Below are 19,216 nucleotides of genomic sequence, written 5' to 3'. Positions count from 1 at the left end.
GCTAAGATGATATTTAAATTTTAAAATTCCTTTTAATATCTCGAATAATATTTGTAAGAATTTGCTTGAGGGAATCTAATGATTGAACATGCAAGTCCCTGCTTTATTAATAATTATCAACATCTGCGTAATGCAGAAATTCAATTAAATGCGAAAACTAGGGTTTCATCCTTAATGAATTACATAGAACAACAATAAAATTGGAAACTTCCTATACATTGCAAGCTGGCTATTAAAACTTTTAATAATACAAATGAACTCAAACTGCTAAACTAACATATGTTGAATAAATATTAAATGCCAAACTTACCGTACGAAAAATATGAAACAAACCATATGAAAAATAAAATGCCAAACTTCGACTCACTCTAATTATCTGTGAAGCTTTAAATTATTTAACTTTTCTATTTACGTATAGATAATTTAGTTATTTAATATTCTTTTACATATACATATTTTATATATTTAATACGCAAATTACAAATATGAGACAAACATTGGACATATTTATCATTGTTTTAGCAGATTTTGCTAAATTATACAATTCTCTAGAAATGGTAAATTCAGATAAATGTCTAATTTTTCATTTATCAATAGAAATCATGTTTAAGAGAGTTTGTACCTGACTTAGTTTGTACAAAAAATGATAAAACTGCTTTAAAATTAATTCTGCTGAGAATTTTACGTGGTGTCTGTACGTACGTATGTTTCTCGCATAACTCAAAAAATGAGTAGCCTCAGAACGTTCAAATTTTGTATCTAGGACTGCTATAACATGTAGATGTGCACCTCGTATTTTGCTTGCAATCAGCCGCACCAAACGTATATAAATATATTTATATATATATCCACTCTGTAACTCGGCTCGGTGACCTCAGTTTCTTTACTCTTATATGTTTGTAAATTGTGCATTTTTTACTTTAAAAATGATTTGATTATGTTGTTCTTATCTTCCGGTTAAGGTTTTTATGCCTTTAGTAAATCTGCATGCAATATTTGTAGAGTTATCAACAAATTAAAAGTTGTTTAAGTGCCGCTAAGCATAATAATTTTTTTGATGACGGTCATTGCTTGTTTTACATTTGAAACAGCAGGATAGTGGATTTGTTGCCAATCTAGAGAAACGTAGCTTCTCAACAACAAAGATAACGCCTTCGTTTATAATTACGAATTAAATCATGTTTAATCCTATTTACTGCCGCTGATTGAAATAATCTTTCTGTTATTCCTGACAAATGAAGAAAGCACAATACAGCCTTATTGTACTTCCTTCGGCACTATATTTTAAGAGATTTTATGAGATTTGATTATTATATTATTTGGTTAGATAATTTGAGATCAAAGATTTTATGAGAACGAAGAAGAAACGTTCGTTCTCATAAAATCTTTTTCATTTAATTTTTTACTTCTTCATTTAATTTATTTTTCTAGTTGGCTTTATTTGCAACTTGCAAAGGTTCCATAAAAATAGGTGGTGATTTTAATTTTGTTTCCTACGGATGAAATTACGAGACAAATACAGTATTCAACCAAAGCAAATAATCGAAATTAGCATTTCTTCTTTTGATAAGAAGACTGCAAACAGTAAAAAATTAACTAACCGAGAGACTTTGTCTTACAGTTAAATCCGATTTGGCTTGTTACAAATTCTCACCGTTTTCTACCGCTCTCAATGTAGAGTGTAAATTTATACATTTAACTATTCCACATTATTTTTTCTGTAATAATTCAGAACGAAGAAAATATTAGATTTGTTGGTAAATGTACTAGAACACTGAATATTTATAAAAATATATCAGATCTAGTACCAGTGTACTAATAGCGGTCACCGTGGCTACCACATCTTAACACCGCGCAAAGGTCTTTCAGAATGAATGAAGCAGAAGTCGTAAAATCATGAATGAAAGTTTTGCTAAAAAATATGATGTGTACACCACGTGACTTCCTTGTACGGAATATTAAATTATACGCATTTTTTCTTGCATTTCATTTAAACTTATTGGATTAAATTGAATGTACATCGTCGATAGGGCATAAACCAGAATAGAATAAGTGCACTCTTTAAAATTCACTATATTTGTTTACCATAGCGACACTCTGGCCCTAGGTTCACTTAACAGCGTTATATTTCGTTCATATTATAACTCCGAATGCACAAAATTTATATCATTTGAAGAATTATCTAATCGTTGCCACATGTTCTATCCAAATACTATAATAAATCTAGAAAGTTGTATAAAGGAAACTAAGCAAACATAACAAAATAGAAACAGTTTTTCACAGACGATTCAGTGTTTCTCATTCAATTAATTCAGTTCTCATTTCGTGACAAGGCAAAAATACATAAAAACTCAAAATATCTAAATTAAAAATTACGAAGTAAATCTTAAACAGTTATTTCCTCGAAAAAATTCCAGAAAGGATTAAGCATGATTTAATTCGCAATAATAAATGAAGGCGTTATCTTTGGTGTTGGGAAACTTAGTCTCTCTAGATTGGCAACAAATCTACTATTCTGCTGTTTCAAATGCTATTACGCCATGTTATTTAAAAATTAGGCTTAACCGCACTTAAAAAGCTTTTAAAATGTTGATAATTCCACAAATATCTGCAGATTTCCTAAAGTACCTCAATCGGAAGATAAGAACAACATAATTAAATCATTTTTAAGGGGAAAAATGCACAATTTACAAACATATAAGAATAAAACCGAGTAACAGAGTGGATATATATATATACGTTTGGTGCGGCCGATTGCAAGCAAAATACGAGGTCCACATTTACATGTTATAGCAGCCCTAGATACAAAATTTCAACGTTCTGAGGGTACTCGTTTGAGTTAAGCGAGACACATACGTACATACAGACACCACGAAAAATTCTCTGCAAAATTAATTTTAAAGCAGTTTTATAATTTTTTTTGGAGGAAAAGAGTCTTTTATTCTATCCTTACGTACAAATGTCAAGCAAAACTATCGTTAAATTGCATTCGATAGCGGTCAAAATGGATATTTTCGTTGATATGATACTTCCTGAAACTTTTCGCGAATACAATACTTCCTCTTTACTTTGTACAAAGAAGTAAAAAAGGTTAAACGTATGTTGACGAATTCTTGATGCAACCAACAGGTATTTTGATGGCTAAATACGCAAGTTACCTGTAACAACATTTAATTAATATAAACTTTAATTGGAAATTATCATAAATGTTTGGTAATTTCAAAAACCTACGAATGTAAGCTTAATCCTAACACGCTATCTAATTTCACTTACTTTACCTTCGGAACTCATGGCGATAAATTATCTTTAAAATAAACAGGCTTCTGTTTATTAGTTTAGTTATTAATTTAGTTTTATGCGACTCAATTTCATTAACACAAACGAGAAATGAAACTGGACTAAAATGCGTCCTTGTAGTTTTTTATTTAAAATTAACAAATACTGAACGTCGCTGCTTGCCACGTTTCAATGCCTCAAGTGTATTAATGTCCAAAAGGTAAGCATCTTCGATTCTTAACTTTTGGGGGTAAAAAGGGAATAAAAAGAAAATTAATCCGCCAAACTCATTCAATTTTTCTCTGATCTTTGAATCTAACAAAATACACTAGCGTGGATAAACTAAAAGTGAATGATATGTAAATAATTAAAAACTCAAATAATAATGGTAGACAAAATCAAAATATTTTCGGTGGCAAACATTTTCTGTAGTGAAAGTCTATGAATATGTGATGATTTCTATCGAAATGTGCAACTGTTAAACCTGTTCAATTGATTCCGTAGACACATTCTTATCTTGTTAAGATCTAGGGAAGTTTTGTGGGTAATTTAAACATCTTCTAAACATATTCAATACCGACGGTGCATAAACATATATTCAATATGTCTTTCTAAACATATCCAATACCCGAAGTGCTATGATCTCGGTTATTTAATAAACAGTGTTTCCTATTCAACGTACGGGACGACAACGAGCGCTCTTGCAACTTGCGCATCACCATCGATTTGAAAGCCTCAGTATTCATGGTGGCAAGAAATGGGTTGACTGACATTACTGAAAAATTGTCATATTTTATTAATAGAAAAGCCTGGGAAGATGTAGTGATCGAAGCGGCAACCCATAGCAGTCACTGTTTATTATTATTATATGTAAGCATATTTCAGAATATCTCGAAATTTTGCCAGACGTTCTTTGTATCAATAATCGTCGGAATAAGTTTGTGGTGTAAAACATATACTACACACACCGTAAAGAATATGATATTTCATTGCTGTGGAATACAGAAGTGATCTCGAGACCTATTTTAGTGGACCCCTTTGTGCGAGGATATCAGTGTGATACAAACTAATTATCGTCCGGCTAGCACTAATACGTACGTGCCCAAATAAACAGACTGGGTGTGTACCTTTTTTACAGACGCTGCAAAGTTGGAATCAAACTGATTTCAGTGGTTGGCCTGTGGCAACAGGCTTCCATACCTGAAAGCTGTCACTATGCGCATGGAGCATTTTCGTTTACCACTTTTGAAAGTAATAACTCTAAACTTGGTGGTGGAGACGATGAAACTCCGTAATATTGTACTTCATGTTTTTCGGTAGAGTTCTCCATTTAATACATGCCACGTAAATGGCACTCACTATTGCATTTTGCGTGCATTTGATAAGTCCTTCTAAGAATAAAGTCCTTTTGCATTCTGCTGAATGACCACCTCGTTTAGCAATGGACAGAACGATTACGGACACTTTGCATGCCATGAGATTATGCTCTCTATTTCCTTCCTGATTCATTCTTTCATGTCTTCCCACTGTGGTTGGACATGCCAGTTCCTTCAGGTGCCTTTCCTGGGAGAAGACCTAAGCACTTAGGTCGGAAGATCTAAAGAATCACTAAACGTAACCGAAACGCAGATGTCTTCCGTCGTCGTCTGTCCACGCAATGAAGCCAATTCTCCATTTCCAAAAATTTCAAAATGTATTCATTTGGTAGACATAAAATTTCAGAAATAAACTATAGCAGATGCACACAAAGCACAGTTACACAACCTACGTGGCATATACGTAAATGGAGAAGATAGCGAAAAACTATGATATAAAATATTTGGAATATCACTGTCTCCAGATACGAATGTATTATTTTTAAAAGAGGTAATTGAAAATGATATACTCAGCATAAAGGAATATGAGCCAACTGCGTTCAGAAAGACCATTTACCATTTAAGTGCGAAGATAGGAAAATCTGAACATATTTGATTATTTATTCAGGTTTTATTACTATCGTTTAAAAATGATAATATGAAAATAAACTATGCATAGTATTAAGATATATAAACGTCATCAGTTAGGAATTAACAGAAGAATTTACTTAATGAAGCAAAATATCAGATTTTACTGCTTTTACAAAACAAATTTCTATCAGGCGCACCGTTCCAAGGTCGTCATTTAAGGACATGTCATATATAAAAGTTTCTAATCATAATTAGAAATGGTAAAATATTTATTTATTTTCTCTCAGAATATTAGTTTCTTTGCTATAAAATCACGTAAAACTGAAACAAGAGAAAAATGCATACATAACCGTTTTCATATGTAAATGCTTCTGAAATATCATGAATGCATTAATTATTTTTCCTAAAATTTAAGCAAACTCTGAGTGAAGTGATTACAAATTTCGGCTCTCCCGAAAACATTATGGAAGAAAACATCGCAGAGAAACAACGTACGGCGAAAATGACGTCGTAGAAAACATCATGGTGAAAAAGAAGACAAGGAGAAAAAATCGCAGTTCTAAAACATCGTCATCAAAAATAAAGTGGTTCAAAAACATCGCAGTTTAAAAATACCTTCGTCGAAAATAAAGTGGTAAAAATCATCACCTGACGATAATGATGCATTCAAGCGTTTTTTGGCTTTAAAAATTCGCATAATGATTTGTGGGCGCAAGAAGGAATGAGGAATATTTTTACTTCTATGCTTCATATTGAATTTGCTGAAAATTAAGCATTTAAAAACTGAAAATGATCAGAAAAATAATGCTAGATATAGAAGTTAACAAAATTTTAAACTTTAATAGTAAACTAATAAAAGTCATCGATTAATTTATCCCTTTTATAAAGCTTTATTGGCAATTTTTCATGAAAAATACAGTTTAAAAAAAGATTAGGAAAAGGAAAATGAGTGACTTCATGTAGTTACCTCACCTAAAATCGCTTAATTAATTATAAAATAATAAAACTCTGCTAACTAGAATAAGTAGCACTAATTTTCTACTCATTTAATTTCTGAATACCTTTGTTTCCTTAATTGTTCATCAAATTTATCAGTTAATTATAAAATATAAAACTAATTCCATCTCGCACTCATATCATGCGAAGATAAATTTACGACATTTAAAGTATGAAAAACGCATGTCTGTGATGTTTATCGTTCAAGCGATGACTTGTGGAGGCTTATGTTTTACCTCGATATTTTCGATGAGGATATTTTTAAACTGTGAAGTTTTTTAACCGCTTTGTTTTTGTTTTGTTTGAAAATATTTCAGGAAGTGTATGCTTTTTCCTTGCTTTCTTTTCCCCTACAGTGTTTTGTACGACGACGACGGTTTCCCCCCATTGCGTTGTTTTCTCCGCGATGTCTTCATTCGCGATGTTTTCACCTGTAACCGACGTTTCAAACCAGTTCTTTAGAATTTTTAAAGTATCGATGTACTTACTGGATATTCATTTTTAATAACATTTAATCTGCTGATTTTAAATTAAGAATTCGTGTATTATGTCTGAAATAAATACTTTTACTAAAAGCAATAACAAGCCTGACGTTGACTGATACTGAACATACTAATGAGGATTTGAATTATCGAAGTATATTACATACTTCCTAAAATTTTTGTTTTTAAAATTCCACTTTTGTTGCCATCTTTATACAGTTCATTTCAACTAATTTTCAAATTTTTTATTCGAATTCCAACCATTTTCTGATTTTTTAATTTTTAGGAGTTGCTTTAAGCAAAGAATAAATAATAATAATGAAAAAGATAAGATGGGAAAAATAAGAAAGAACATACCATTTACGAATATTCCTATCACGACACGTTCCAATCTGAAATAATGAAATAAGATACAATAAATAAGAAATATTAGATGATTTCTAGTATTTGATTAGATTTATTTTTCCTTATTTGATTTCTAACATGAGTAATATAAGAAATAAAATAAGGTACTACAAAATTTCCCAATCTCTGTGTACAGCACGCATATAATGAATAGATGTAGGGCATTTTGCAGGTACGAGCGTATCTGCAAAACATCTGGATTCTTCCAAATTGTATAAATAATTATCTTTTTCTTTTTGATGCCGAAAATGTCTTTAGAAAAAAAAATTCCCAAATTTTTCATGTTTCATACAGTTTTCATACCTTCAGATTTATAACTATATATATCAAAAAGATTATAACAGTAAGATAAATAAAACTGTTTGTAAACACAGATTCAAAGGAAACGTAAGGTAAAATGATGATTTGATAATCGTAGTTTCTAAGAGCGTAAAATACGATTAAACTGAAAGACCGCGTACATTGAAACGTTTTTTATACGACTTGCTATTTCAGATATAACATTAATATTTTATTATTTTGTTTCCTGTTGGAAAGTTACTAATATCATTTCGGATTTCTTAAAATAATTACCGATCTATAATACCTATTGTTTCGAAACAGAATTTTTTAACTTATTAGCAAATTAATAATTCAATACTAAGTAAGCGCAGATTTAATTTGAAAAATTCAATGTATTTCGAGAAATAAAGGATGCGATTTTTGAAATATACTAAACCTTTTTGTTTAAAGTACAACATAACCTAATGTCATAAACCTTTTTGTTAAATTTAGCATAGGAAAGTTTACTACTGAGAAACGTGGAACGATTCGTTATAAATCCGAAATACAGTGGAGGTAAATGGAAGAAAGTATGTTTTATTTTTCTCGTTTTAAATTATAAAACATATGCATACTAAAGAAAATGTTGTCCTCAAAAGTTCTTTTCGAATTCAGCATTTTATGACTATCAGACTGGGAGGTATTTTTTAATTTCATAACAGTTATTTTAAGTTAATGCTTCTTTCCTATCTTTTCTAGCTCCAAATTGCAACTCCCTACCAGAATGAACTTTTAAAATCGCTTTAAATGCAAATGAGAAGTAGAATAGTGTTTAAGTGAAGTTCAACTGACTTCACCAAAGATTCCTGAGTAGCTCGCGTTTGCCTTTGGGTTACGTCTGTGTAAGCTGTTATTACGCGCGGTCGTATTACATGCATTTAAATAGTTCCCTGGTAGTTTAGTATTACTTACCAACTAATTTAGAACTGTGTTAGCTTCGGATAAATCTCTTTAGTTAGGCATTAGTTAGTTCTTATTTCTTACATTTCCAGTTTAAGACAAAGTGGAGGCTTCGCTGTATGCCCTGAGCAAAGGGCCTACATTTAAACTTATTTAGAGTGAAATAAAGTGTAATTAAACCTTCTTGAGTTTACGTTTCTGGTTTTAGACTTACAGTGGTGGCCAAAATTGTGAACACTTTTGGAAACTTTTATGTTTTTGAACTTTGTATGCTTATAGAAAACGTTACGTTTCGCAAAATGCAAACTTGTATATATCATTTTGAAGAGAATTTATTACTGAATTCAACACAAAACACAAAATTCAATTATTTTGAATACAAAAAAAGTTATATGTACTTTAATATAAATAAAAAACACAGTTATGAAGAGGTTTGTAAAGTCTAGCTTTCCTGGCCAATCACTATTCTTGTTCTGAGAACCAATCAAATGTTAGTAACTACCAGTAGAAGCTGACATCATGTTTACTCTTGAAACAATTCATTATTTTGCTTTGTTCTGTAGAAGGAGGACCTGTTTCTTATACACTGCAATTACAAGTAGGAATTTTTGTAAAAATTTTTAATATTTAGTCAAGAAGCAATGACATCAAATAAAGGAGTAGATTGGACACCTAGAAAGAGATGTAATATTATTGTGTTACGAGAAAGTGGTCTTTTCTATGCTGAAATTGCAAGACAGGTGGGTGGTTCTACCTTCCATCAGAGATCTCTTTCCCAACAATGCTTCGTTTATTTTTCAGGAGGATTCTGCTCCTTGCCACACGACCAAAATATCGAAAGAGTGTTTTCGTACAAAGAGCATTAAATTGTTGTCATGGCCAGGAAACAATCCTGACCTCAATCTTATCGAAAATTTGCGGCACCGTTTGAAAACTCTTGTCCGAATGAGGCGCCCATCAAATAAAAGGAAATTAATTGAGGCTATAATTGTTTCCTGGCATCATGTAATAACGAAAGAAGAGCTTAAAACTCTTGTCAGCTCAATGAAATATCGATTTGAAGCTGTAATCAAAAATAAAGGGTACCCTACTAAGTACTGATAACTCACTGCAATCATCACTATCTAATGTATATCGATAACTATTATTGTTTAACTTTTTTTGTATTGCAAATAATTGAATTTTGTATTGAATTCACTAATAAATTCTCTTTAAAATGACATATACAAGTTTGCATTTCGTGAAACGTAACGTTTTCTATAAGCATACAAAGTTCAAAAACATAAAAATTTCCAAATGCGTCCACAATTTTGGCCACCACTGTAAGCGATTTTTTCCTTAGCAGTTCTCTAGGTTCCTCGACATTTAGTTTAACAGAATAAAAGTGAGGGACTCTATAAGATGGTTACCGTTTTTGTTTAAATACCTATACCATAAGATTGAAGAAATGCATCCGTTTTGTTTCTATTGTTCAATATTCAACAGAAGACTGTGCTATATTTCAGTGGAAAATTCAGGATTTAGTTAACATTATTGATTTCTGTTGCCAAGTTGATTTATGTAATGATAAATAGATTATAGATAAATTAGTCTTTAGTAATGAGACGCTTATAACTCACGGAACTCCTGAATCGTTGAAATGTGAAGAACGTGTAAGTTGATTGCATTGCTCAAAAACGTTATGCTTTGTTCTTTATCTTTTTATATGCTTTGTAAGTCACACTATAAATATTGAAGCGTAAAAACTGCTGTATTTGCTGACGTATAAGACGTATTTTTATTCTTTGAAAATAGGTCTGAAAAACGGGGTGCCTCTTATACATCAAAACTGCGCCTTAGACGTCGACACTCAGTTTTTGATTGCATTCATTTCTGGAAATTTCCTGCATTCGGAGCTATGCTATTCTTGCGGAGTATACCAGTGAATGCGCATGCGCTATCATCGACTATCGCAGCTTAGTTCGTTTAAACTTTCCAATTTTTGTGAACGACTTCTAAGTGTGTGAAATTTCTACTGTTAAATTTTCTTAAATTTGTTGGCAAGTTATGGCTCAAAAACAACGTCGACATTGCTATAACATAGCATACAAGCTACGTGTGATTGCGTATGCTAAAGAACATGGAAACAGGGCTACAAAGAAGCATTTTGGGCCACCCTCGTCTGAGAAAATGATAAGAATTTGGTGGAATCAGGAAGAGGATCTAAAAAAAGGGTTGATCTTTACAATATGGTAACTGGTAGTTTGGCGACATTTTGGAGGCGATAAAGGTTACTACCTGGCACTTTGGTAATAATGTGAGCAGTACTCAGTTCCGATTACGCATTATTTTGTGTGAGGGAAATGAGAGATCATGGGATATGTCATGTGATATTAATGGACGAATTACGGTTCTTTAATCGGAAAAGGGGGGAAATCGGGAAAAAATCTGGAAATTTTGTATTTGGCTTTATTCTGTGTTGTGTGAAACAGTGTTCGTGAATTTTTGGATCCCATGGCCGTAACTAAAGTGAATTCGAAATGGGTATTTATGTATGTATTAATTTAATGTATGTGCTCATTTATATTTTAAGTAGTGTTTTTGAATTTAATTATATTTTAATTAAATGATAGTTATTTTGTGAATTTTATGTTTGTAGGAATTTGGTATACGTTTTAGTTGAAGTAAACGTGCATGGAAATAATTTAAATATCTGACAATAAGTATTTCTAATGGTTGCGGTATGAATTCGTTGGTGACGTGCATAATGTAATAGATGATTTAGAGGTAAACGTTTTTGGATATTTTATTTATTTTATATGTGGAAATGTTCATTACTTTTTCGCGATCAGGTAATTTCATATATGTTCTTTTTACCGGGTTTAAAGATTGAGAAAATTGTCATGTATTTTCGTGAAATTTTTCTAATTTATGAGAAAAAAGCAGTGTACATGGATATAGTGAAGAGTGTGCGCAATGCCATTTTTGTGCAATTCTGGGATGTTTTTTTAAGTAAAAATAAGTCGGCGTGTACATGGTTTATGTGTATGTGTTATTTTGAAAAACGCGTAAGGAGTATGGTATTGTGCACTTTTTCCCAATTTTGCAGTGAATATTTGTCATGATTAAGCAGTTTTGTTAGATAAAATTTCTAGCATAAGTGTAATTCGGCTAGTAGATTGTTGGAAGAAGTGTTCAGTAGATAAAAAGAAAAGAAACATGTCTTTACTTCGTGAAGACAAAATGGCGGCGAGAAAAAAAAATAGAGGGTTGCTGTAAGAGAGTTGGTCGCCAAATTTTCGCCAAAAAAACGCCAAGTTACCATAATGTAAAGATCAACCAAAAAAAGCAACTCATTGATTGGGTATTTGTAGATAGTATTACTTTGTATTTGTATTAATTTATATTTAAAATACTGTAAGTTCATTCCAAGGATCAGTAATAAAGTTTTATCCTTCAAAAATGTGTATAAAAAAGGGGGGACTTCTTATATGCCGGCAAATACGGTAATTGAAATCAGAGTAAACATTTGTGCACTTCTTATTCTAAGACATAAATATGATAAACTAAAGACATAGCAATCACATCGAAAATTTAAAACTCCTAATAAATAAATAAATTAGCTTTATAACAAAAACTTTCTACTTCGTCCTTAATAATAATGGAATAAAGCCTTTCTTAGAGTGCCACTGCATCAAAATTAGAAAAAAAAAAAAAAAAAAAAAAAAAAAAACACTGAGGGAAAATTATGAAAAAGGCTTGCACAAATTTCGAACAAATATTGAGTTCCATTTATTTCCGATATAATTTCCAAAAATCAATAATTAATATCACGATTCTTCTGAAATATTTTCAGATATAATTCACAAACGAAAATAAAACATAAAGCATTCTTTTTATTAGCCTTTATGATTTCTATTCCATGTAATAAGTTTGATCATCAAGAGTATTCTACGGAAGCTCGTAATAATACGCCAAACAACTCCTTTCAAATACGACATTATTGGGCCAACTACCAGACTAGAAAATAATGATTCGGTCGTTAAACAAAGCAGCTGAATTCAAGCAGAAAACGTGAGAAATCTTGGAACTATATAATAATAAACCTTGCATTTACAAATGAATAAAGCAGGGGGGTAAGGACGGCAGGCTGACCCTGCTTGTTAGAACTTCCATCGAGCAAGGGATAGGAGGACTGGGCAGTTGATAATTAAGCCCGTATAATTAAACGCCACGTACTTTGCATGTTCTAGTATAAGCTTCAGGTACACTACATTGAATGGACAGTTTAGTCGCACTAATGGTTAAACACTTTACCAAGTGGCATCAATTGTCGAATTGCGGGGGAAGGGTTAAAATCCGGTTGTATTTAAGATAGTTCTACATCTCCTCTTGTCCAGTACCGCGTGACTAATTACGTTGTTATTCTGTGTGGACTAAGTTTGAGAACGTATTCAACAATTCCCGCTGAGAACCGAGATGCCTTTGTTAGGCTGAGAAGAATTTCGTCGAGCATCTGATAGAGAAGGAATGGTATTTCCGAGTGAATGTTTAATTGGTAACATTTTCTTTGTGTTATGTTCTCGAAGAAACACTCCATTAATCTCGTTTCAAAATTATGAATTAAATGTTATTTAAATATATATATATTTCAACAGTTTCAGTATAGTAGCTGATATTTGTATTTGTCCTCAGCATCACAAAATATTAAAATATTTAATAACATTTCATGCAAAAAAAGTTGCGAATCTTTTAAAAAATTCAATTTTACCCGCATTCTGATATACACTTATCCCTCAATTTAGTACACGGTACTCGTTTTGCATAATTTCGACTTTTCACGGTTTAGAAATTAACGGATTTCAAAAACTTGGTAAAAATGTATATTTAAAGTAATTTTTTAATCTCATTCCTTTGGTAACACTGGTGGTAACAACAAGAACGGAGATTCCCCGTGTTGTCAAAGGGGAGTCCCCGTAGTATGTATATGTATTTTCACAATAGTAAGCCTATTTGGTTAATGTGACTTTACAAAACTTAGATAGACTTAAGATTTTACAAAAATATGGGGTAAGAATTTTAAACAATCCCCAAGACTTAAAAAAGCAGTCCCTGAGAAATATATAAAGTTAATAGAGGTTCATGCGTTCTATTCATGTGCGGGGAATGTGCAATATCTGAAATCCACTAAGTCGAGTATAAATTTAAATGTAGTTACTTTACTGAAGATTACGACACAGTACTCAGTCTCACAAACGACGACTGTAAATTCTTTTAAACACAGATTATTCTTAAACTAATATACTGAATGACATCCGAAAGCTAATAGCTGCTTTATTTTAAGAAAATTCCAAATTAATTCCGAAGACAGTATTTCTTTTGGAACTAACAACGATCTTGGAAATCTGAAAATAAATAAAATACATTTATCTAATGCAGCGTTTCTTAAACTGCCGGTTGCGACCCCAAATAGAGAAGCAAAGCAAAATGTTGGACGGGGGGGGTGGGCATTTAATTCAAACGTATGAATTTAAATAAATATTAATCGCAGTCTTTTCAATATCTTCAGTTTAATATATTACGTTTTCTTTGCATTGCTACTATAAAATAGCGATACTTTCCACAATCAGCTGTAAATTACATTTATGTATTGAAAAGTACAATGATGTATTATTTAATACAATACATTTTACTAATTCAGAAATCAAACAACAAAAATCAGCGTTATATTTTCAAATTTTCACAGGACTAGTTTCGATGGTTTTACCGAACCAACATCCTCAGCTGGAAAAGCGCAAATGAACGAGATAGGATATAATGATCAGATAAGATAAGAAAGCCTGGACAGAAAATAAGCTAGTGGCGCCATCTGTTGATGAAACCAGAACGAAAACATAATTTCTTTAAAGGCCGACGGCAAAGATGGATTGGAATTAGGATCGTTAACTAGAACAGAAAAATCAATTGTTCGGCGTTTTATTGTTTCTTGACAATACATTATTTTATTTTACTGTTTTACGTGACTAAAGTTGGCATTTATTTGGATAATTGCTATGAGATATATTATTTTATCCATTTTTCAGGATAAAGTATTTTTTACCCATGAATAAATGATTGAATTTGAGTCACAAAGGTAATAACACACATGACAATGTCGCGAAATCTCTTTAAGCAGGATATGCTTCTAATATGCGAAACAGAAAGTCTAATGAGAAATTTCTTCGGTTTGGCTTTACTTTCGATTGTGGAAGGCAGTGAACAACCTCTTTGCTTAGTCTTCAATAAAGTTTTGGCTACGAAACCATCAAAATTATAAAAGCATTTAGAATTTAAGTGTCTTTCGTAAAATGAAACCAAAATATTTCGGACGACTGTTAAAATCTTAACAAAAAGAAAACAATATTTTGAGAAATTTACGACAGTTAACAAAAAATACTTGCTCACGTTATATGAAGTTTAATATCTGACAGATAAAAATAAAAAGGCCATGCATTATTGGAGAAGATTTTATATTTTTGTATTTTGAAGATTTGTACCTGCTGCTATTAAAATAGCAAATATGGAAATGAAATACGGAAAATTAATTTGTCCAAAGACACCATTGTCAACGGAATTTCTGAAATTAGCAAAGACCAGTTAGAGCTGCTTTGTACTAGACATAAAGCCCAGACATAAAATTTTGCTGGATAAAAACCACTGATATAGATATATATATATAGAGAGAGAGAGAGAATACATATAGAATATATACAGAATATATATAGAATATATACAGAATATATATAGATATATGAACAATATAGAAGAAATATTGAAAAAGATACACAATACACTGTTTAATCCAGCGAAAGGCGCTTGCAGCAGAAGCATTAGCAACGGAATTGAACGATCTGCTTCAGGATGCTGTCAAAATCAGCAGTTTATTTCAAAACTCTTCAAAAACATGGAATTTGAATTTAAAAATTATTATTGCACGCAGTAGTAAGATAAATGACAAGAGGGCCAAGTAATTTTTATATCATATTTTAGAAAAAGATTTATCATGATAAATCTTTTTCTGAAACACACAGGCAAAGAAAAAGCCGTTCTGAAAGTCAACCACAACTAGAAACTCAGCTACTGAATTTCAGTTTCACAAGTTAGGAATATTCCACTTTTATGTAGGAGTGGGGTATGATACACCCCACGCGCTTTCCCGCGGGTTAAGTAAACATAATTCTAATCTCCCTGTTGAGGTAAGGTATAGTGCAAAGTATTGCATAATGTAATCTGTGTCAAATAATGTAAATACTATGCAAATTAGTAAAATGTGCAAATGTAAAGCTTAACGTTAAATGTGCTAAAGTATTGCAAGATGCAGTATAATGTAATGTCAAGTTTTTAAGCATTTTAAATAGTGCGTTATTCATAATTCAATGTATGTTTCTATGCTTGAATATGTAAGGCAAATGTATAAAGTAATCAGAAGTATGGTAAAATGTAGTATATGGTAAAACGTACATTGTTAATCTGGTGAAATGCACAAAAGCAAGGCATCATATATAATGTGCGACGTAATATAAGGTACGGTTTAGTGCAAAGTATTGCATAATGTAATCTGTGTCAAATAATATAAATACTATGCATATTTGTAAAATGTACAAATGTAAAGCCTAACGTATAATGTGCTAAAGTAATGTAAGATGCACTATAATGTAATGTCAGGTTTATACAATTTATATAGGGCATTATTTATAAACATTTATAATATGTTCTCAATGTATGTTTTTAGGTTTAAATACGTAAGGCAAATGTATAGAGTAATGAAAAGTATAGTAAAATGTAGTGTATGGTAAAACGCACATTGTAATTTAGTGAAATGTACAAAAGTAAGATAACATATATAATGTGTGACGTAATATAAGGTACAGTATAGCGCAAAGTATGACATAATGTACAATATACAACCGTATATATTGTAACGCTTATATCTATACATGTTTATTTTGGTAATAACCAAGAATGTCTAGCAGATCATCGTCGTGTAAATCCTATGCAACAATAACAACAGTCTGTCATACCATGTTGACAAAGCCCTTATATGGCCATATATTGATTGATATTGTTTCAATAAATGCTGGGCCCGGGCGATTGGATGAGGGTGAATTCCTGGGGCCATTTTGGTCTGCTCCACTGCAGACAGGATGCTCTAGGCACTGGATCTGGGAGTCTTGTGCGAGGCTCTCGTGTGGCCAATCCAACTGGCCAACTCTAGATAAGGGTGGACGTGGTGCTTTACTGATTAAGCTAATGGCAAAGAGTGCCATGTCTTCCGTCGCTTATCGCTTATTCTTTTTCAAAATGTTAAGACTATGAATTCTGTGCCGTTTGTCAGGTACGTTTGAGAAATTAACGATGTCAGCTTGTCTCTTCGAAGAAAAATTAACAATATATTTAGAGTAAGTCACATATCGTCCCAAAAAAGGTATCAGTCGACAAAAAAATTGTAAAATAAAATATGAACATGTTCTGAAAAAACTGAAAGTTGGATGAAAGAAGAAGATCACCATGAAATAACCGATGAAGAAATTATTGCTTCGGTCAGTTCCGATGAAAACAAAATTAAAGCTCGAGATCAACCCCACAGAATTTCATATAACAAAGGAATAACAACTTTAGAAACTGGAATTATATATATTGAGCAACAAGAACAAGCTACAGAAACAGACATAAAGTGACAAAATTTGGCATCGCAGAAAGGGCAGTCGTGAAGAAAGCAGACTGAATGTTTTTTTCACTTATCACACAACTTAACTGCTGAAGTATGAAGTACTGTAGTTATTGTATTTAATTTATTTCATACATTTTGGGGACTGTAAATTAATTTTTTAGCCATTTTCTCCTGTTTTATTGTAAATCATGGTTATTACGCTGAAAATGTTCCACATTAATAACATACACCTCTGCTCAGAAAGTAAGCAACAAAGGCCAAAAAAGAAATAAAACAAAACCTATTTAACAGATAATGCGTGAAACTGATCCAAGAAGTTGCTAGTGCATCCTTAAACCACGCAACAAACAAGAAAGCAAAGACATACAAAAACGCGTGTACTACGACCATCACATTGCAAAAGATGAAATGGGTCAGACGAATGTGCGATGCAAACATTACACTAATGACGAGTGTGGTACCCTATGACTGAAAAACATGTTTGACAAAGGCGAGGCAAACTGTCAATAGTGTCGTTGATCACCTGTTCTGACAGTAGCGCCCATTCCTGTAATAACGCATGTCGGAGCTGTGGAGAACGCTTGATGGCACACTGCGAGCTGTTATCCGTCGTCCCAGTACATCCCACACATCCTCTATGGCAGGGGTTCTCCACCGGTGGTACGCAAAGAGGCAAAGTATTTTTAATTACTAAATTCAAAAAGGCATTCTAAGCAAAGTGTTTTTAACTACTAAATTCAGGCATGCTCCTTTTTATGGCGTTGTGGTGTGACTGCGGGTTTATATTTTATGCTAATTTTGCTTGCCTATTTGCATTCGGCGATGCAACCTCATAGGTAAACTGTATGTTATAATTCCCCTTCTTACATTCGTTCCTTGTCTTTCAACATTTGTTGCTTATTTTTCGAGCACGAGTTTAATACGTTTGGTTTCCCTTAACACCTCCTTGTTATCCCAAGTGCATATCATTTATCAAAAAAAATGAACTATTTATGGGGACATATTTATTTTGATGTCTTTTTTTATATTCAACTAGGTGTACCCGCCCGGCGTTGCCCGTGCATTTAGAAAATGCAGATAAGTGAATAGCGCAGGAATAGTAGTGTAGGACATGTAGACTGTCTCTCTCTCTTCCCCCCCCACAAGCTACAAAAAAGAAATGAATTGTAATTAATCGATTTAATGTATCGTCAAAACAGCAAACTAACGCTAGAATAAAGAAATCAATTGTTACAATCGAACGTTATTTGAAAACAAATAATAATATCAGTGAGTCAAAAAAACCGTGATTAATTAATTATAAATAATTTTTAAAAAATTTTTCTAATTAAAAAATCGAAAATCGGGCTTCGAGGTCTGGTGGCCAGTCCCTTTGTGCTTCCGTATAAAAAATTCCAGGTCCCTGCGTGCGATAGATTTGGCTGGAGAGCTCGGTCAGACAGACAGACAGACAGACACATTACACTTGCTTTTATTATTATAGATATCTGGCTTTTAGCTTTAGTGTGTGTGTGTGTGTGTGTGTGTGTGTGTGATTATGGCAAAGCCTCGAGGGCTATCTGCCTAAGGGGAGGGACTCCTTCCTGGAGGACTTTCTAAGGGAAAATGGCTCGTATACACGTTACACATGGGGAAAACCACGAAAACGCCCATGCAGCCAGCCCGTTCGCGGGATTCGAACCTCGGACCGAACTACCAATGTTCAGCGACTTTACCGCTCGGCCGCTGGTGGGCCCCCTATTCAATATCTGGAGTTGCGAAGAAATCTCGGTGTTAAAAAAAAAGAGTCATTAATGAAAAACGTGAAAAAGCGTTGACCTAATGAATACAGTTGATTGTAATTGGATATCGATATAAGTGAAGCTAAAATATTGGTTTTAGTAAGCGTGTTTTTCTGGCTGGTTTTGGGAGAAGTTGGAAAAGTAATCATGTTGTTGACGGGCATCCGATAACCTCGGATCTTCCAAATGCTTGCCGGATGTGCGACCAATTATATTACGGCATTTACGTTTAAGTTTTACCACTAAATATTATATAATTTACAAATCATTCCAGAATTTATGTAGATTTGAGTAAGTTAAAAGTTTGAATCTCTGCCATGGTCTTAGGTGATTTTTGTATCCTCTAATCAGATAATTTAAAGTGTTTGAATTAATACAGGTTTAATAGAAACTTTGTGTTTCAGCCAGATACAGGCGACT

General features: G+C 32.5%; 1 pseudogene; it reads right to left on the bottom strand.

Annotated features, from left to right (window-relative positions):
• LOC146993492 (E3 ubiquitin-protein transferase MAEA-like) overlaps positions 1–16,611 on the bottom strand; it is a 59,945-nt pseudogene extending 43,334 nt beyond the window's left edge.
• Positions 16,612–19,216: the final 2,605 nt, after the last annotated feature.

This window comes from Stegodyphus dumicola, chromosome 12 (genome assembly GCF_044657685.1).
Source record: "Stegodyphus dumicola isolate Sdum_Otavi_A_Nest chromosome 12, ASM4465768v1".
In the NCBI taxonomy this organism is placed as follows: domain Eukaryota; kingdom Metazoa; phylum Arthropoda; class Arachnida; order Araneae; family Eresidae; genus Stegodyphus; species Stegodyphus dumicola.
This window is presented reverse-complemented; position numbering and strand designations above follow the sequence as displayed.